The 20,459-nt window shown below is 46.5% G+C and overlaps 1 long non-coding RNA gene across 2 annotated transcripts in view; it reads right to left on the reverse strand.

Moving 5' to 3' along the window:
- Positions 1-3,308: 3,308 nt before the first annotated feature.
- LOC140384710 (uncharacterized) overlaps positions 3,309-20,459 on the reverse strand; it is a 123,518-nt gene continuing 106,367 nt past the window's right edge. The window contains exons 4-5 of one of the 2 annotated variants that reach the window (XR_011933129.1): positions 11,190-11,350; positions 3,309-4,301 (exon numbers count right to left, since the gene is read on the reverse strand). This is a non-coding gene — a long non-coding RNA (uncharacterized lncRNA). Of the gene's footprint in view, positions 4,302-7,947; positions 11,351-20,459 lie in introns of those variants that run through there. The other variant, XR_011933128.1, reaches the window with a different exon arrangement.

Below are 20,459 nucleotides of genomic sequence, written 5' to 3' on the forward strand. Positions count from 1 at the left end.
TTAGTTAAAGAGATTAACTGTATTTAAAGCAGTGCAGACTTGTCTGCAGACAAAAGGAGCTGAAACAAGCCAGTTAAAACAGCTTTTGAAGACACACAGCCAGAGTTTCTGCATGGTTCTGATCGGAGTCAGATCTTTTCTGTAAAGCAGTGTCAAGAGATCTCTCTTATCTGTAAAGCAAATATTCCTCTGTGCCATTGGTATTTAAGGTGGATTGATAGTTGAGATGTTTTTTCCCCTTGTTTAAGTGGGAATAAGGATAGCAATTAAGGATATTGTATTCACTGTATTGAGTAGTATTTTTAAGGGGTAATTGTAAGCTATTTTCAGTGTGATGTTAAAAGATTTTAATACCATATTATTAATAAAGTTTGTTTTAAAATACCATGTCCCAATTTCTTCAAAATAATAATATAATAATCTTTATTGTCTCAAGTAGGCTTACATTAACACTGCAGTGAAGTTACTGTGAAAAGCCCCTATCCCAATTTTTTCATGTAATCATTCCTAGAGCGAGACATCCTTTTCTCATAGTCTTAGAAAATTAAGATAAAATATTGGCATTTCTGTCCTGTATCCTAGCCACTGTTGGGCTCTATTCAGGGATTGTAATAAAAGTTCAGAGGGGAAGTCTGAAACAAAATAAGCAAAGCTCGTACGTGAAGACTGGTAGCTACAGGAAAGCAAATCCAAAATCCTTTGATCAGTATCAGCACATGAATAATAAGGGAATAAAAGGAGTGATTGGACGGTATAGGGACCAACAAGGGGATTTATGCATGGAGGTAGAGGACATGGCTGAGATACTAAATCATACTTAGCATTTGTCTTTACTAAGGAAGAAAATGCTGTTAAAGCCATGGGAAAAGAGGAGGTAGTTGAAACACTGGTTGGCCTAATATTTGACGAAGAGGTGGGTGGCACGGTAACACAATGGTTGGCACTGTTGCTTCACAGCGCCAGGGTCACAGGTTTGATTCCCGCTTGGGTCACTGTCTGTGCGGAGTCTGCACCTTCTCCCCGTGTCTGCGTGGGTTTCCTCCGGGTGCTCCGGTTTTCTCCCACAAGTCCCGAAAGACGTGTTTTTAGGTGAATTGGACATTCTGAATTCTCCCTCTGTGTACCCGAACAGGCGCCGGAGTGTGGCGACCAGGGGATTTTCACAGTAACTTCATTGCAGTGTTAATGTAAGCCTTCTTGTGACACTAAAGGTTATTATCTTTTAAAACATGATTACAGCAGTCAAACATAGTCTAATCCAGGTTTTTAACCCATACGCCACTAAATAATTATAATAGACATACGCTGTCACATCTTCTGCTTCATTTTGCTCTCTGTCACTTTCACCAAGGGTAGCTTTGTTTGACCTGCCTTTCCCCTTCCTAAAATGTACCGTAACTGTACCTGCAATATCTCCTCACTGTAATTTCCTTTATATCTCTCCCATTAATTGGCAGCCTATAGAATGCATCCAGTAATGTATCTCTATTTTTCTTAGCTCGGAAGAGATAGATTCTGTCCTTGATGCTTCCCGGACTAATTCTTTCTCCAACAGTAATACTCTCCCGAATCAATATTGCCTCACCTCCTCCTTGCTTTCCTTCCCTGAATATCCTATATTCAGACATGTTTGGTACTGTACCCAGTCTTGCCTTTTTGTGAGCCATTTATTACCACAAATTCCTATTCCCCTGTACTTACCTGCATCTCTAGCTCACCAACATTATTTACTACATTCCACGCGTTCACATAAAAAGCACCATAATATCTGGATTATGCATCTTAACATATTCTAAAACCTCATTGACGTATTGGCCACGTTTGCTGAACTTCATTGGTTTCCTTCTGACAATTTTAAAATCATCATCCTTGTTTTCAAAGCTCGCATGGCCTTGTCCATTTCTATCTGTGTGGCCTCCTCCAGTCTTACCAGCCTTCAATATCTCTGTGCCCCTCCAATTCTGATGCCCTGCACATCCAATGTTAATTGTCTTGCTTTCACCTTCCTTTGCCCTGGACTGAGGAATTCCCTCCTTAACCACCCCCCCCCCCCCCCCCCACCTTTTTCAAAGATGTTCCTAACAACCTACCCAATTGAGAAATTTTCCATCTTTCGTGATTTATTTTCCTTCTTGTGCCTTGGTGTCAATAAATGTCAAAAATGTTGTCAGAAATGTCAACTGCTTTTCTGAAGAGCCTTGGGATATTTTACCATGTGTCACGACAACAGGAAATTATGACTGAGACATCTAAGTATAACTTCACCAGCCAACCAAAATTGTATGAATTGTTTAGAGGACCTTTTTTCAAAAAATGCAAGAAAATACACTAATCAGAAATGGCTGCCACAAGATGTCTGGAATTGTAAGTGGACAACTGACATGTTGCTCATGGAAACTTTACACCTCGGGGTGTCAACACTTCAAAATGTACTTGTGAAAGGAATGGACAAGTGATCTGTATATTTATGAGTTTATCTCTCCAGCAGAGACCGAGCATCCATCAAGACAATGGGGATCTGCTAGCCAAAAAGGACAAATATCCAAAAGGCTCAAAACCCCTGTGAACGACGAAATAACCCCATCTCCTTTTGGTCTCTACTATCTGGAAATATGTCAAAAGTTTCTGAGATGAAACAACATAATGTGATTACTTGTTCTACAATAATGCCGAAAGCAGACATGGAAATCAACCTTGTTTAGAATGTACAGCGAGCAGGACTTCAAGGACTGGGTTTGCCAAGCAGAGGGAGAGGAACCTGGAGAATATGCTGCGGGAGCTGTGAGGAATCTCTCTCTCTTCTATATCTTCTATATCTACCCTCTCCAAGGAACCAGATAACTTCAATCAACCACGATGCTTAATCATCTGCACCTCAAAGACTCCTAACCGTATAATCTTTTAACCTTTGTTTGGACTCTTTAACTTTCAGTACTTCTGATACCTGTATGTGTGTGTGTGATGTGGCATTTTTATTGTTTTTCCCCCGGGATTAGTGGCTAATAAACTTGCTCTTTCCTTGACTCCTCTGAAAAGCTTCTGATTGCCTCCTTATTATTCACTGCACAGATAGCAAAAAAAAAAATACATCTGGATTTGGAAAAAGGCACCTGGGGGGGGAAAGAAAAATGTAAAAACCTTTGTTGTGACCGAGAAAGCTGAGTAGAGGGCAGCAACTTCATTGCTCCTCACCCGAGTGTGACATGTGTTTAATGCACTATATAAATGTAAGATGTTGTTGTAAACAGCTTAGGAACAGTTCTGGACGTGTTCCCTTTTTTCTACAAAGGATTTATTGCACGCAGTCCTTGACAGCTCATTTTTAATTATTTTATTTTGCATTGCACATATCCCTTTTATACAACATCTCTAATATTGCTGATTTTAATGCTTATAAACATGGAGATTTATTTTACTTTACAAAATAAGAGGGTTCCAAATGCCCACTTACAGTAGCACCCAAATAAATAAAACATTTGCTGTATTTACACATCTCGGCAGGCAATGAGAGTGGAAAACAAATTGCATCATGCAATGTAAAGCTCTCTCTCTCTCATGACTCATGTGGAGCACCACATACCAAGGGGAGAAGATTTCGTCAAACATATATAGAAAAGTGAAGATTTGGAATTTAGAAACAGTCCTGGTGATCCAGTACCTAAAATAATTTTGCAGCAAATCAAACACTGTCCAAACCATCCTCAAAACACATTCAAAATGTTCCTTATAATAATACACTACAGAATTTGTACATAATAATGAATATACAGAATTATTTATTACCATAGTATATGCTATTGTTTTGAGCTTTAGCATGATAGCCTTGTTTCCTGCAATTAAGTCAAATCATTATTTCATTTTATTTACACTGCAATTACCTCTGACTTTGTACAACCGGGACAACCCCTGAATGTAAAGTTACATTTTCCATGTAAACCAGGTAATATCTGTTTATCTACATTTGTGAAAAAATATATTACTTTTTCACTACACTACTTTTCTTGAATTCCTTTTTACAATATATATCACGTGATTTTGCACATAGCAAATTTCATAAGTAAAGCTTTTTATAATACATTTCTTTTAAAAAAAAAGTGACTTTGGTATTTTTGCCTCTTTTAATGATAAAACCTTGATCGAAAATTGCTTTCTTAAAGCCTGCAGCTCGCATGCTCTAATTGAGAAAGTGCGATGTAAAGTGATGCCTCACAGTCGACAGATTATTTCTGACTTCTTGGAAGGTTACTATAAGCAGTAAAATTAAACTGCAGGCGAAACCACATAACGTAATATCAAACCTGCTGAAACGAAAATACAAACAATAAGAATTAAACCCAAGTGGAACAATCAGTGCCGGCTTTGAGTATTACATCGATGCATGCATTCCGATAAATTGCTGGCATTTAGCATTCAAGGTTTAAATTATCCTGTGGTGTGCCTTTTAACAACTGCTTGAATAATATACTGCAGTAGCCTCTTCATCCCCTCAGTACTTACCACCAAGCTACTCTTAAAGTCCTCTGCCTCTTTACTCTATGCACGTGTATACGTAGATAAAACCTCTACAAGACTGGTTGTAAAAAGCATGTTAATTTTGTTGTTGTTTTGCTGTTCTGTCATTGGCCAATGTAATAAATGGTATTAATTACTATACTCATTTAATGATAATTTCAGGGCCCCCCGACAAGATATGGGACTGGATTTCACAAGGCACCAGATCCCCCACATTCCACTGAATAAGAAATTGGGTTGGGGACCTGCCCAGGCGAAGAAAGACTGTCCTGCAGCCAGTTCTTTTAAAATTCACTCATGGGATGTGGGCGTCGCAGGCTGTGCCAGCATTTATTGCCCATCCCTAATTGCCCTTGAGGGGGAAGTATAGAGTCAACCACATTCATAGATTATCATAGAATTTACAGTGCAGAAGGAGGCCATTCGGCCCGTCAAGTCTGCACCGGCTCTTGGAAAGAGCACCCTACCCAAGGTCAACACCTCCACCCTATCCCCATAACCCAGTAATGCCACCCAACACTAAGGGCAATTTTGGACACTAAGGGCAATTTATCATGGCCAATCCACCATCTTCGGACTGTGGGAGGAAACCGGAGCACCCGGAGGAAACCCACGCACACACGGGGAGGATGTGCAGACTCCGCACAGACAGTGACCCAAGCCGGAATCGAACCTGGGACTCTGGAGCTGTGAAGCAATTGTGCTATCCACAATGCTACCGTGCTGCCCTACATTGCTGTGGGTCTGGGGTCACATGTAGGCCAGACCAGGTAAGGACAGAAGATTTCCGTCCCTAAAGGACATTAGCGAACCAGATGGGTTTTTAAGACAATCGACAATGGTTTCATGGTCATCGTTGGACTTTTTAATTCCAGATATTTTATTGAGTTTGAATTCCATCGCCTGCCATGGTGGATTCGAACCCAGGACCCCAGATCATCATTCTGGGTCTCTGGATTACCTCCATTTGATGGAGGCGCGACTTCCACCATTTTGGCAGAGTCTTACAGCACCATTGTGGTGTGGGTGGGAGCAGAAAATGTGGCGAGCTGTTCAAAACTCCATCGACTTCAGTGGGCCTGTAGAATCCCTCTCTTTGGATGAGCTGGAGTGCGGGTGTTTTTTTGGGGGGGGAGACGGTGGTGGACAGGCTGGCTGGGGCAGGGGCCAAACAACCAGGAGGAAAGTGGCACATGGGGGGGTCCTCCGATAATCCCGGGAAGCCTATTAAAGAGGGACAACGCCACATCAACCCATGCAGGGGGGAACCTGCCAGGCTCACCGCTTGGCATGGGTCTCTCCGCAGGAGGATGAAATCCTTAAGTGGGAATTAATTGTCCACTTACGGACCTCAATTGTCCCACTGGTGGGTGGACGGCTGACAGACACGCCCCGCCACTGGTACAGCTGCGGATGGGGAAAAGGGTGAGCAGGTCACCCGTTGGATTTAACGCCCCCCCCCCCCCCCCCCCCCCCCCGCCCCCATCCTCAAACCACCAGTAATGGAGTGTTCAATCCAGCCTGTGGAGTTTAACTTCAGTCAAGCCAGTGTGAGCTTGGGTATTAGCGAAGAGGGTGAGACCAGCAGAAGTAGATAGCCTCATGTTGCTGTGCCTTTGCACAGTAGTTGCAAAGTGCCCACAACGCCTGTGAAGAAACATTTTTGAATTTTCGCATAAAAATTCACCAGGACAATTTAGCATTTTTTTTAAAAACGAAGTGCATTTGGAAACTGAGGTAAAAGTTTTTGTTTAAACTCTGCTGACAGCATGTGAGACTCAAGAAGATTCACGTCGGACTTCCCATGAGCTCTAGAAATCTGGGCGGCACAGTGGTTGGCACTGTTGCCTCACAGCGCCAGGGACCAGGGTTTGATTGCAGCCTCGGGTGACTGTTTGGGATTGCACCATAGAGTCATAGAGAGTTACAGCATGGAAACAGGCCCTTCGGCCCAACTTGTCCATGCCGCCCAGTTTTTATCACTAAGCCGGTTCCAATTGTCCGCATTTAGCGCTCTCTCCGTGTCTGCGTGGGTTTCCTCCGGGTGCTCCGGTTTCCTCCCACAGTCCGAAGATGTGTAGGTTAGGTGGGTTGGCCAGGCTAAATTGCCCCTTTGTGTCCAAAAACATGCAGGTTAGGTGGACCTACCGGGATTAGGTAGGGTCGGTGCAGACTCGATGGGGCAAGTAGCCTCCTTCTGCATTGTATGGATTCTATGGTATTTTACAAATCCAACTTGTTTTAAACATTTTGGCGTCTTCTATGTTATTAGCAACAGCAGTCCATATTTTGAACGAACTATGATCCAGTATTGGTTCAAAGCATTTTCAGAAATTGTAGAAATGCGTTTTAAAATGTGAAGGACAGAGAGCGGAACTTTCCGAAATAATGGCAGAAATAGGTGACACACCCAATTTGATAATTATGTGCACTGGAACATTCAGCCTGCAACAGTACAGACAGGCTCAAAGGGTCAAGTGGCCTACTCCTGCTCCTATTTTCTAAAGCACTTTTAATAAATATGGAATTGATTGAGATTAATGTTTATGGATTATGCTGTGGTGCAGAGGCACACTGCTATAACTGCAGTTATATTAAAGTTAAATGGTTTAGACTATGAATTTTGCATTGGCTAGATGATAAGTTAACAATACAGTGAAGTCCCACTGTTTGCCAGGGTTACATTCCTGCCAAACCTCGCAAACTGCAAAATGGACCATTTTTCTGAACGGGACTCAGTTAGATAGGTTCCAGCCGAGCGAGGCAGCTTTGGTTTGGGTAGTTACAGTACTCCACTGTGTTTCTCCTCACTGAAGCTGCTGAACCTGCTGTGTACACTCCCTGGGCTGGATTCTCCGCCCCGCCGCACAAGATTTCTGGGGCGGGATTTTCCCCTACCCGGTGGGGCGGGGGGTCCCGGCGTGATGCAGTGGCGGGAACCACTCCGGCGTTGGGCCATCCCAAAGGTGCGGATGTCTCCGCAACTTTAGGGGCCAAGCCCTCACCTTGAGGGGCTAGGCCCGCGCCGGAACGATTTCCGCTCCACCGGCTGGCGGGAAAGGCCTTTGGCCCCACGCCAGCCGGTGCCGAAAGGTCTTCGCCGGGCGACACGGGTCCACGCAAGCGCGGGAGCGTCAGCAGCTGCTGACATCATTCCCGCGCATGCGCAGGGGAGGGGGTCTCTTCCGCCTTCGCCATAGTGAAAACCATGGCGCAGGCGGAAGAAAAAGAGTGCCCCCACAGCACAGGCCCGCCCGCGGATCGGTGGGCCCCGATCGTGAGCCAGACCACCGTGGGGGCACCCCCCGGGGCCAGATCGCCCCGCGCCCCCCCCAGGACCCCGGAACCCGGCCGCGCCGCCTTGTCCCGCCGTTCAAAAGGTGGTTTAATCCACGCTGGCGGGACAGGCATTCCAGCAGCGGGACTTAGGCCCATCGCGGGACGGAGAATCGGCGGGGCTGGGCCTGCCGACTGGCGCGATTCCCACCCCTGCTGACCGGCGCAGCGCGATTCTCGCCCCTGCCGAATCTCTGGTGGCGGAGAGTTCGGGACACGGCGGGGGCGTGATTCACGCCAGCCCCCGGCGATTCTCCGACCCGGCGTGGGGTCGGAGAATCCCGCCCCTGGTTCAGCACGCCGGCGGGATGCTCCGTTTCGCCGGCTGGTCAATGGGGTTTCCCATAGTGGGGCAGCCCCACGCCGTCAGGAACTCCCCGCCCTGGGCTGCTGGCAAAATGGAGCATCCCGACGGAGGAGAATCCAGCTCCCTATTTTTGCTTCTCGTTTACGATTTCCTGCGCTGTCTGTTTTATTCGCAACACATATAAAGATCACAGTAAATGGAAAAGGGAAAAGACCAGGGCCAGCGAGGTGTAAAATATACCCCGGAAAATTTCACTCCGAACCATACCCGCTTTCCCCCTGAGGTCACTGAAATCAGCCAATGAGATCACATGAACCAAGGATTCCGGAGATTTATAAAGACACTTACATTCCGTATTATGTGATTTCAGCCCTTGGCAGAAACTAGTCCAGATCCTTCTGGAAGTATTCGGAGAGTCAACGCCTACCACACCAGCCTGTGTTATATTCCGGAACCTCACTATTTAGACAAACCTTACTTGAGCATTTGCAAACTCCAATTGTAAACTAAAGGATTTTTTACAAAAGAAATTAATGATGAACCTTCAGAAAAGAGGCCATTCGGCCCATCGAGACTGCAACGACCCTCTGAAAGAGCACCCTACATAGGCCCATGCCCCCACCCTATCACTGTCACCCACCTAAACTTTTGGACACCAATGGCCAATTTAGTGTGGTCAGTCCATCTAACCTGCACATCTTTGGACTGTGGGAGGAAACCGGAGCACCCGGAGGAAACCCACGCAGAACGGGGAGGAAGTGCAAACTCCACACAGACTGTCACCCGAGGCTGTAATTGAACCTGGGTCCCTGGTGCTGTGAGGCAGCAGTGTTAACCACTGTGCCACCCTGCCGCCCACGGATATCTTCGGGTAAATTAACTGATTCTGCGCTCAAGCTGTGTTTGAAAGGTGAAGAATTAGTGAAGAGGTTTAGACACTTCAAGAGCGGATAAGGGAATATCGCTCGAGCGGTGGATGACGTGGTATACAAAGTATGGGTAATTGAAAATGTGAACAAGGAAATCACGAAAGGCAGGATTTTACCATAATTAGCAGATTCAAATTTACATTTAACATATCGAAGTGAACTGTAAGTGAAGCACAATGGAAAGAACAATATCATGCGTCAGAAAAGAAGAAGGAAGGTTTACGATGCTTCTAGATGACTAAAAACCTGCATATTCTAAAGGACTCTTTTTGTCGAGGTAAATGAGGCCCAGCAAACCAAAGAGGGCCTTCTAACCAGCCTGCACTCACCCAGGCACCCACAGCACCGGCACCAGACTCGAACCCTACCCACCCTTGGCTCACGAAGATGAAAATGCTTTGAGAGTGCAATGACTTCACGAGTTTTGGAATGTGAAGTCAGGAAATGGCCCAACTCACAGTTCCCAATGCTGAGGAGAAAACTTGGCCCTGTATTTTAATCTCTTAGGACGGCTGAAAATCTTCCATGAGACCTTTTCTTAGCTGTGCCAAACAAGCTTCTATGGTCTTATCTCCAGGCCTTATTACCCCCTTAGTCCAAATGTGGACAAAAGAGCTGAATTCCAGAAGGGTTACGGAGGCTGCCCATGACACCAAGGCAGCATTGTTCAGAGAATGGCATCAAGGGACCCTGGCAAAACTGAAGTCAATAGGAACTTTGACTTCCTATTGGTTGGAGTCATATCTAATGTAATGATTGTTTTTGTTGGAGGGCCTATATTCTGAGCCCAGTACATCGCTGCATCGGTTCCTCAGGTTGCTGTCCTCATCCCAATTCATCCACATCTGCCTCATCACTGCCAGTGCATGGTGGCAGCAGTGTGTATCATTTACAAGATGCACTGTAGCAACTCGCCTAGTTCATAGCACCTTCGAAACCTGCGAGCTGTATCGCCTTCACAAAACAAGGGTGAAACAAGACACTTGGGAACACCGTCACCTGCAAATTCCCCCCTGACTCATTCAACACACTGACTTGGAACTGGATTACGGTTCCTTCACTGTTGCTGGCTCACGATGTTGGAACTCCTTCCCCAACAAATTTATGGACATGCCAATGCCACATGGATGGCAGTGGTTCAACAAGGCAGCTCTCCACAACCAGCTCGAGGGCAATCAAGGATAGGCAATGAATGCTGACTTTATCAACAATGTTTGCATCCCTACTAAAATTGGGAAAACCTCTGTAAGACTACGGAAATACTAGTAAGAACTGTACACTTGTATAAAAAAAAGTATAAAAGCAATTGCCATGGCGATATGGTATAACTGTAGTACAATATCTACAACTGAAACCTGTCACTTCCTGAAATATTTACACGTACGTATGAACTTTATCCACATATTGGGCATGTTTACATAATTGCATTCATGTATTTCTGTTTCAGGCATGGAATGCATGCATAAAGGTAATACAAAATGGAACAATTTAATTAACTCTGGGGTAGATTTGAACTATTCAATGGCTAACCAGTGGAAATATACCAGTGGGCTGATGCTGCGTTAGGCGGTCTGTTTCATTTTGAAGGGTGGACTTTGTCAACTTGGTGCCGGTGAGTAATGGACGGTAAATCCAGCCAGGGTCTGGATGGTGCAGCTTGCGAAGTGGGAGGAGCCTGGGTGGGCAGTGGCCCATATCGTTCTTGTGGAGCCAGGAGGGGCATCTCTGCTCGTCCTGGCTCCATAAACAGTTTTCAGAAATATCCTTCTTTGCGCACCTACTGCTATATCTTCTGATGCAATTGGGAGGCAGGTAAACGTCTGTCAAAATTGCAACTGGACTTATGTACGTCACATAATTGTGATTTGCATATTAAAAAGGGCCCCACCACCTCAAGCAGGTGAGCAGGCCAGCTGCCCACCAAGGATGGCAGTGGCCAAAGTGCTGATCTCAGCCGGTTTTGGACCATAACCACCCTGTTTATACCAGCTCATCAAACTTGGTATCTACCCTCTAGTTTTGGTAGCATTTTTAAAATGCTGTTACACCAGCAAGTCAGGAAGCAAATTCTTATGAAAACAACTGATGCCACATTGATCACTCACTAGCCTATTACATCAGGTTTTGTAATCTGCAAATTCCTCCTTTGTCCTTCTTACGATGTTGGTTAATTTGGTAAGAGTTTCATTTGTCTGTTGTGTCCGGTGTTGATGGTAGATTCCCAGTCTAGTTGATTTGTGCCATTGCTTTGAAGTTCATAGAATTCCTAAAAGAGATAGAAATACGATTGTCTTAGCAATGTAGGATAACATGAATAGAATGCATATTTTGTAGATCACCAAATCATGGCAGACTACTAATCCTGCCATAGTCTGGATAGCACTACTACTTATTACATAAATAATTGAGCATCAAGAGAGCTACACCCCAGTTTTAAAACTGCAGGTTAGCTCCATGGTATCTTTTCAAATGAAGTTATAGCTTTGTTCGTATTACATTTCTCAATGTATTACAATGCAGATAAACTATGTGACTGCGATTGAAATGCTAGAAAGCAAACTGCTTCCTTCAAGTTTATCGGTGGCACGGTGGTTAGCACTGCTGCCTCGCGGCACCAGGGATTCCAGCCTTGGGTGACTATCTGTGTGGAGTTTGCGCATTCTATTCCATCTTGACAAATACATGAATAGGATGGGAATAGAGGGATGTAATAGAATTTGCAGTGCAGAAGAAGGCCATTTGGCCCATGGACTCTGCACCGGCTCTTGGAAAGAGCACCCTACCCAAGGTCAACACCTCCACCCTATACCCATAACCCCACCCAACACTAAGGGCAATTTTGGATACTAAAGGCAATTTAGCATGGCCAATCCACCTAACCTGCACATCTTTGGACCGTGGGAAGAAACCGGAGGAAACCCACGCACACACGGGGAGAATGCGCAGACTCCGCAGTGACCCAAGCCGGGAATCGAACCTGGGACTCTGGAGCTGTGAAACAATTGTGCTATCCACAATGCTACCGTGCTGCCCCAGAAGTGTAGAAGGTTTTAGTTTAGACAGGCATCATGATCGGTGCAGGCTTGGAGGGCCGAAGGTCCTGTGCTGTATTGTTCTTTGTTCTTCTTTCTTTGTCCAAAACTAGCTGCACCATGCACCATGTTGCACTTCTTGAGTTCCCCATTCTCTCTGCTGCTTGACTTAAAGATACAAGTCCATTAAGCACCCATGGATCAAAATGATCATGGCAAAAATAAAGAACAAAGAACAATGCAGAACAGGCCCTTTGCCCTTCAAGCCTGTACCGGTCATGATACCAGCCTTGGCCAAAACCCTCAGCACTTCCTTGTGCCGTATCCCTCTATACCCATCCTATCCATGTATTTGTCAAGATGCAAAAAATGTAATTGATTAAAGTTGAATTGTCCCAGCAGCCATTGAACCCACGACCCCAGGGCATTAGCTGGGCCTCAAGGTGAGTAATGACATTACCACTACACTACCATCTCATCTCAGAAAGAAAGGAGAAATAAGGGAATCAGCAGCAAGGACCCTTCCACCATTGCTTTTAGAATGGCATTTTGCATACTAGCTCCCTCTAAATATAAAAATTTTAATTTCTCCCCTCATTCTTTTGAGTTTTCAATGTCGACAGGAAATACTCAGGGTTTACCAGTCTACTTGTTAACTCCACTGGGAGGCTGAAACGTGACAGAAATTCAGTCTCCGCCATTTCTGGGGTTTCTGACGTACTATATAACTAGACTAGTACTAGACGTACTATATTGGGCAGCACGGTAGCATAGTGGTTAGCACAATTGCTTCACAGCTCCAGGGTCCCAGGTGTGATTCCCAGCTTGAGTCACTGTCTGTGCAGAGTCTGCACATCCTCCCCGTGTGTGCGTGGGTTTCCTCCAGTTTCTTCCCACAGTCCAAAGATGTGCAGGTTAGGTGGATTGGCCATGCTAAATTGCCCTTAGTGTTGGGTGGGGTTACTGGGTTATGGGCATAGGGTGGAGGTGTGGGCTTCGGTAGGGTGCTCTTTCCAAGAGCCAGTGCAGACTCGATGGGCCGAATGGCCTCCTTCTGCACTGTAACTTCTATGATTCTATATAAGGAGAAGACACTCCATTTCCCCTTACAGAACAATTGTATTCGGGATTAGCAATTGTATTCATAAATGCCCCACCTTGTCAACCTGCCACTCGCCTGAGATCCTCAGTTTAAATCACCACTAGTCAGCTCTCCCCCTCAAAGGGCAAAACAGCCTATGGTCATCTGGGACTATGGCGACTTTATCTTTATTAGGGAACCAGACCCAGGATGGGTCTCGTACTCTGGACGCCTTGTCAGCCTGGCTCAAGTGGGATTCAGCCCTTAGCTGAAAGCTGGTATGTCAGGTTAGTTGATAGGCTTGAACATCCAAAAAAAACAATTGCATTCCTTTCTGCTTTAACCACTGCTTCTTGCAAAAACTAGCCATGGAAACAGACAAAGGTCAGCCTGAGTGCACCATGAGATGCGGGAAGGGAATTGAAACTTACAAAGGGGACTGAGTGATGTGCCATCAATGAACACAAAACAAGTAGTGAACATAACTGAGGCTTTAATAAACTAAACAGCAAGTCTCCTGGCCTCTGATCACGAACTGGGTTAGAGGCGGAGACCAGCCACTTTTATACCGAGCCCGAGGGGAGGCGGAGCCATCGGGCAGTGGTTTACCACATTACATGCAATACCGTAGTCGTTTACCACAATACACATATTATATACTACAGTGGTTTACCACATTCACCCCCTGTTAAAAAAAAAGAGTCCAGCGGGAGTGAAGTGGACTTAAAGATCAAGTCTGTCGGGGGCCTTGATCTTCCGCCGTGATCGCCTCAGTCCCGGCTGTGGTGTGGGCACCAGTGTCAAGGCCTGCGCGTCCGAGAGCGTGTTGTCCTCTTCTTCACCCAGTAGTTGAGTCGGTGGAGGGGGGGGGGGGGGCGGTGTATGGGCGGGGGTGGTGGTGATGGTCGCCGGTGGGCCTGCGGGTGACAGTTCATGAAGTAGCTAGGTAGTGGTGGAGGGAAATGGTGTAGGGTCGGGGGTGGTCGCTGGGGAACCTGCAGATGCCAAATCCCGGAGGGAGACTGTGTCCTGTCGCCCGTCATGATGTGCCACGTAGGCATATTGTGGATTGGCATGGAGGAGTAGGACCTTCTCGACGAGGGGATCTGATTTATGACTCCTCGCATGCTTCTGGAGGAGGACTTCCTGGGGAAGGCAAGCATACGTTTGTGAGGGGTCTCATTGGTGGCAGTGCCCAGGAGCGACCGGATGGAGTGGAGCGCATCGGAGACGACCTCCTGCCAGCGGGAGACTGGGAGACTTCTAGACTGTAGAGCCAGGAGGACGGCCTTCCAGACCGTCGCGTTCTCCCCCTCCACCTGTCCGTTGCCACGGGGGTTTTAGCTGGTCGTCCTGCTGGAGGCGATGCCCTTGCTAAGCAGGAACTGATGCAACTCGTCGCTGATGAAGGAGGAATCCCCATCGCTATGGATGTAGGTGGGGAACCCGAACAAGGTGAAAAGACTGTGCAGGGCCTTGATGACGGTGGCAGCGGTCATATCAAGGCATGGGATGGCAAAGGGGAATCGTGGGTATTCATCAACAATATTGAGGAAGTACACGTTACGGTCAGTGGAGGGGAGGGGCCCTTTGAAGTCGAGGCTGAGGCGCTCAAAGGGGCAGGAGGCCTTTACCAGGTGCACCCTGTCTGGCCGATAGAAGTGCGGTTTGCACTCCGCGCAGGCCTGGCAGTCCCTGGTCACGGTCCTGACCTCCTCGATGGAGTAAGGCAGGTTGCGAGCCTTGATAAAGTGAAAAAAAACTGGTGACCCCCGGGTGACAGAGGTCATTGTGGAGGGCCCGAAGTCGGTCTACTTGTGCAGGATAGGGCATCTGGGGGCTCATTGAGCTTCCCAGGTCGATACAAGATATCGTAGCTGTAGGTGGAGAGCTCGATCCTCCACCTCAGAATCTTGTCATTCTTGATCTTGCCCCGCTGTGTATTGTTAAACATGAAGGCAACCGACCGTTGGTCAGTAAGGAGAGTGAATCGCCTGCCGGCCAAGTAATGCCTCCAATGTCGCACAGCTTCTACAATGGCTTGGGCTTCCTTTTCGACGGAGGAGTGTCGAATTTCAGAGGCATGGAGGCTTCGGGATCAGAGGCCAGGAGGCTTTCTGTTTAGTTTATTAAATTGATGTGCCATCAGTGAACACAAGACGAGTAGTGAACGTAACTGAGGCTTTAATAAACTAAACAGAAAGCCTCCTGGCCTCTGATCCCGAACTGGGTCAGAGGCGGAGACCGGCCACCTTTATACCAGGCCCGAGGGGAGGCGGAGCCATTGGGCAGTGGTTTACCACATTACATGCAATACAGTAGCCGTTTACCACAATACACATATTGTATACTACAGTGGTTTACCACACTGAGGTGACCATAATTGGGGTCTGAGGTGGATGATACTGGATCCTCCAACCATCGGGAGTAGACAGGCACCAAAGGTGAGAGTTTGGGGGTGTGCTGGGATCCAGCATCCAGGCAGGCTATGGGGCCCTCATTGTCTGTCTGGCCACAGCTGCGGAAGGATTTCCCCTCCAAATTGGCAATGTTAATTTGGCCTACTGCCAGCTGAATGTTTGGTGGGCTGGGTAAGACCTCTGCTTTCACATCCATGCGTTATCATATCCAAGTGATCGTCAATCACTATATTCCAATCCAGAGTCTGATTATATGATTATCAGCTACGTATCTGGAATAAACTTCCAATTTCACGTTTCATGGTCGGGTTATTTTCCTTAAATCTCAAAGGGTCTGAGAGTGAGACGTAAACATAATCCTCGTGATGTACCATGACAGGAATTGAAATAACTACACACCAGTAACCTTGGGCCAATATGCAACACTTCGATGGTATCTTAATGTAATATGAATTTGCTAATAACTCTTGTTCACATTCATTTAGTTCCATTTATAATACACTATCAGTCTCAGATAGAAGTAATTCGACAGAACAGTGAAGCGGCAAATTCTTTCAGGTTTCACAGGCAAGTTCAAACAGCAAGACATTGTAACAGAGGCAGGACAACTGTGCATCTGGGCCACCTGTCAGTAAATAATAATTAGCACCTTTGGCTTCAACGGGTGAAGTAATGAAGAAACACTTGGAAGATACTGTACACAACCTGTGCTCTTTAGCAATATTAACAAGCTTATCATTTTTTGCAGTTTTTTAATTATTTCTAAGTTGCACTGTGTTCGTATATTGTTCCAGGACCCAACCTGGAAATAAATAACCCCCTCCCTCCTCACTGTTCAAGACCCCGGGTGGATTTCTTTCAATCTGTTATATTGGGCGGGATTTTCTGGCTGTTCACGTCGGTGGGACCTTATGGGCTCACCGACCGCGTACCCCTGCCGTGGGTTTTGCGGTGGCGATGGGTGGGTTCAACCAGAAACCCCGTTGATGATGGCGGGACCAGAAGATCCTGCCACCGGCCACTGCCGAGCCACCCTGCGCCGCTGCAGAACACTGCTCTGCACATGTCACACCAAACGCGGATTAAGGGCAGCACGGCAACACGGTTGGTGTGTTGCCTCCCAGGTGCCAGGGTGCATGATGTCTCAGATCGTGTTTTCGGGATCCTTAAGGGACAGGGGGAGCAGCTCCAAATCGTGGTCCACATAGGTACCAACGACATAGGTAGGAAAAAGGATAGGGATGTAAGGCAGGAATTCAGGGAGCTAGGATGGAAACTTAGATCTAGGACAAACAGAGTTATTATCTCTGGGTTGTTACCTGTGCCACGTGATAGCGAGACGAGGAATAGGGAGAGAGAGGAGTTGAACACGTGGCTACAGGGATGGTGCAGGAGGGAGGGTTTCAGATTTCTGGATAATTGGGGCTCATTCTGGGGTCGGTGGGACCTCTACAAACGTGATGGTCTACACCTGGACCAGAGGGGTACCAATATCCTGGGGGAAAATTTGCTAATGCTCTTCGGGAGGGTTTAAACTAGTTCAGCAGAGGCTTGGGAACCTGAATTGTAGCTCCAGTATACAGGAGGTTGAGAGTAGTGAGGTCATGAGTAAGGTTTCAAAGTTGCAGGAGTGTACCGGCAGGCAGGAAGGTGGTTTAAAGTGTGTCTACTTCAATGCCAGGAGCATCCGGAATAAGGTGGGTGAACTTGCGGCATGGGTTGGTGCCTCGGACTTCGATGTTGTGGCCATTTCGGAGACGTGGGTAGAACAGGGACAGGAATGGTTGTTGCAGGTGCCGGGGTTTAGATATTTCAGTAAGCTCAGGGAAGGTGGTAAAAGAGGGGGAGGGGCGGCATTGTTAGTCAAGGACAGTATTACGGTGGCAGAAAGGTCGTTTGATGAGGACTCGTCTACTGATGTATGGGCTGAGGGTAGAAACAGGAAAGGAGAGGTCACCCTGTTAGGGGTTTTATATAGGCCTCCGAAAAGTTCCAGAGATGTAGAAGAAAGGATTGCAAAGATGATTCTGGATAGGAGCGAAAGCAACAGGGTAGTTGTTATGGGGGACTTTAACTTTCCAAATATTGACTGGAAACGCTATAGTTCGAGTACTTTAGATGGGTCTGTTTTTGTCCAATGTGTGCAGGAGGGTTTCCTGACACAGTATCTAGATAGACCAACGGGAGGCGAGGCCATATTGGATTTGGTACTGGGTAATGAACCAGGACAGGTGTTAGATTTGGAGGTAGGTGAGCACTTTGGTGATAGTGACCACAATTCGATTAAGTTTACTTTAGTGATGGAAAGGGATAGGTATATACCGCAGGGCAAGAGTTATATCTGGGGGAAAGGCAATTATGATGCGATGAGGCAAGACTTAGGATGCATCGGATGGAGAGGAAAACTGCAGGGGATGGGCACAATGGAAATGTGGAGCTTGTTCAAGGAACAGCTACTGCGTGTTCTTGATAAGTATGTACCTGTCAGGCAGGGAGGAAGTGGTCGAGCAAGGGAACCGTGGTTTACTAAAGCAGTCGAAACACTTGTCAAGAGAAAGGAGGCTTAGGAAAGATGAGACATGAAGGTTCAGTTAGGGCGCTCGAGAGTTACAAGTTAGCTAGCAAGGACCTAAAGAGAGAGCTAAGAAGAGCCAGGAGGAGACATGAGAAGTCTTTGGCAGGTAGGATCAAGGATAACCCTAAAACTTTCTATAGATATGTCAGGAATAAACGAATGACTAGGGTAAGAGTAGGGCCAGTCAAGGACAGTAGTGGGAAGTTGTGCTTGGAGTCCGAGGAGATAGGAGAGATGCTAAATGAATATTTTTTGTTAGTATTCACACAGGAAAAAGACAATGTTGTCGAGGAAAATACTGAGATTCAGGCTACTAGACTAGAAGGGCTTGAGGTTCATAAGGAGGAGGTGTTAGCAATTCTGGAAAGTGTGAAAATAGATAAGTCCCCTGGGCCGGATGGGATTTATCCTCAGATTCTCTGGGAAGCTAGGGAGGAGATTGCTGAGCCTTTGGCTTTGATCTTTAAGTCATCTTTGTCTACAGGAATAGTGCCAGAAGACTGGAGGATAGCAAATGTTGTCCCCTTGTTCATGAAGGGGAGTAGAGACAACCCCAGTAACTATAGACCAGTGAGCCTTACTTCTGTTGTGGGCAAAATATTGGAAAGGTTTCTAAGAGATAGGATGTATAATCATCTGGAAAGGAATAATTTGATTAGAGATAGTCAACACGGTTTTGTGAAGGGTAGGTCGTGCCTCACAAACCTTATTGAGTTCTTTGAGAAGGTGACCAAACAGGTGACCTTTTCCTCACAAACCTTATTGAGTTCTTTGAGAAGGTGACCAAACACGTGGATGAGGGTAAAGCAGTTGATGTGGTGTATATGGATTTCAGTAAAGTGTTTGATAAGGTTCCCCACGGTAGGCTACTACAGAAAATACGGAGGCATGGGATTCAGGGTGATTTAGCAGTTTGGATCAGAAATTGGCTAGCTGGAAGAAGACAAAGGGTGGTGGTTGATGGGAAATGTTCAGACTGGAGTCCAGTTACTAGTGGTGTACCGCAAGGATTTGTTTTGGGGCCACTGCTGTTTGTCATTTTTATAAATGACCTGGAAGAGGGCGTAGAAGGATGGGTGAGTAAATTTGCAGATGACACTAAATTTGGTGGAGTTGTGGACAGTGCGGAAGGATGTTACAAGTTACAGAGGGACATCAATAAACTGCAGCGCTGGGCTGAGTGGTGGCAAATGGAGTTTAATGCAGAAAAGTGTGAGGTGATTCATTTTGGAAGGAATAACAGGAAGACAGAGTACTGGGCTAATGGTAAGATTCTTGGCAGTGTGGATGAGCAGAGAGATCTCGGTGTCCATGTACATAGATCCCTGAAAGTTGCCACCCCGGTTGAGAGGGTTGTTAAGAAGGCGTAGTGTGTGTTAGTTTTTATTTGTAGAGGGATTGAGTTTCGGAGCCATGAGGTCATGTTGCAGCTGTACAAAACTCTGGTGCGGCTGCATTTGGAGTATTGCGTGCAATTCTGGTCGCCGCATTATAGGAAGGATGTGGAAGCATTGGAAAGAGTGCCGAGGAGATTTACCAGAATGTTGCCTGGTATGGAGAGAAGATCTTATGAGGAAAGGCTGAGGGACTTGAGGCTGTTTTCGTTAGAGAGAAGAAGGTTAAGAGGTGACATAATTGAGGCATACAAGATGATCAGAGGATTGGATAGGGTGGACAGTGAGAGCCTTTTTCCTCGGATGGTGATGTCTAGCACGAGGGGACATAGCTTTAAATTAAGGGGAGATAGATACAAGACAGATGTCAGAGGTCGTTTCTTTACTCAGAGAGTAGTAAGGGAGTGGAATGCCCTGCCTGCAACAGTAGTGGACTCGCCAACACTAAGGGCATTCAAATGGTCATTGGATAGACATATGGGCGATAAGGGAATAGTGTAGATGGGCTTTAAAGTGGTTTCACAGTTCGGCGCAACATCGAGGGCCGAAGGGCCTGTACTGCGCTGTAATGTTCTATGTTCTATGTAGCACAACTGGCTAGCACTGTGGCTTCACAGTGCCAGGGTCCCAGGTTTGATTCCCTGCTGGGTCACTGTCTGTGCGGAGTTTGCACGTTCTCCCCGTGTCTGCGTGGGTTTCATCCGGGTGCTCGCGTTTCCTCCCATTGTCCAAAGACGTGCAGGTTAGGTGGATTGGCCATGATAAATTGCCCTTAGTGACCAAAAAAGGATAGGAGGGGTTATTGGATTCCGGGGATAGGGTGGAATGAGGGCTTAAATGGGTCGGTGCAGACTCAATGGGCCGAATGGCCTC

Source organism: Scyliorhinus torazame, chromosome 10, assembly GCF_047496885.1.
Source record: "Scyliorhinus torazame isolate Kashiwa2021f chromosome 10, sScyTor2.1, whole genome shotgun sequence".
NCBI classification, from domain to species: Eukaryota; Metazoa; Chordata; class Chondrichthyes; order Carcharhiniformes; family Scyliorhinidae; genus Scyliorhinus; species Scyliorhinus torazame.